We start from the raw sequence: 841 nt of genomic DNA, 5'->3' as shown, positions 1-841 counted from the left end.
CGTTGTGACGGCACGCCCACCAACAACGACGAACGAGAAACACAATTTTTGCTCGCTAAGTGAGCAACAATTTAAGTCGCCGAAAGCAGGCAAAACTGAGCTGAGCGAATTTACTGCAAAAAAAAAAAAAACAGCAACAAACCCCTCCCAGGTCAAAAAGCAATTTCACCTACCTCGGTCGACTCTCACAGTTCAATTTTTGGACGGTGTCGAACGACGGACGTCTACACAGTTCTTCAGGTTGACAGAAAGTAATGCCAACGCGCAAGACCGGAAGTCAAGGGCAAGCAAGCTACTTTATTTCATTGAATTAGCCACAAGGGATGTACATAGAGTGGTAGCTGCGGGCTAGACAAAGACATAAATGTGATGAGGATGATAACAAAAGGTGAATAAAAATGAGAGAGGCACGGACGATAACCCCTCGAAAACATGGTTCAATACAAATCCAATAAAAGTCAAAAATTCAATGGCAGTTCAATAAAGTTCAATAAAAGTTCTTTTTAAAGATCTAATCTTCCTCATCCGGGCCTCCAAGCAAGTATCCCGTCGCCATCAGGAGATCTTGCAGTGGCAAGCCCGGAAGAACGTAAGTAAAATCCTCTTTTTGACAGGTCTTTTCGACCTCCATGACTTCACTATGATTTAAGACCTCCGCAGCCACCTGCGGAGGCCAACTTGGATGGTCTATACATACCGAGTCGTAATGCTCACGGTCAAATAGATCATCCAGACACTTTTCAACGGGCCCTCCGTTGAGGTAACAGAAGATATACTCCGTTTCCTCATCACCGGCAGGGGTCGCAACCTGCTCTGTCAGTGGCATAAATCCCACTGACAG

The 841-nt window shown here is 45.3% G+C and overlaps 1 long non-coding RNA gene across 1 annotated transcript in view; it reads right to left on the bottom strand.

The window, feature by feature from the left end:
• Nucleotides 1-718, bottom strand: part of LOC128247419 (uncharacterized) — a 16,387-nt gene extending 15,669 nt beyond the window's left edge. The window contains exon 1 of the long non-coding RNA XR_008263805.1: nt 174-718. This is a non-coding gene — a long non-coding RNA (uncharacterized LOC128247419). The remainder of the gene's footprint in view (nt 1-173) is intronic.
• Between the last annotated feature and the right edge of the window lie 123 nt (nt 719-841).

This window comes from Octopus bimaculoides, chromosome 3, assembly GCF_001194135.2.
Source record: "Octopus bimaculoides isolate UCB-OBI-ISO-001 chromosome 3, ASM119413v2, whole genome shotgun sequence".
Taxonomy (NCBI): Eukaryota; Metazoa; Mollusca; class Cephalopoda; order Octopoda; family Octopodidae; genus Octopus; species Octopus bimaculoides.
The sequence above is the reverse complement of the archived record's forward strand: the minus strand, read 5'-3'. Positions and strand labels throughout refer to the sequence as shown.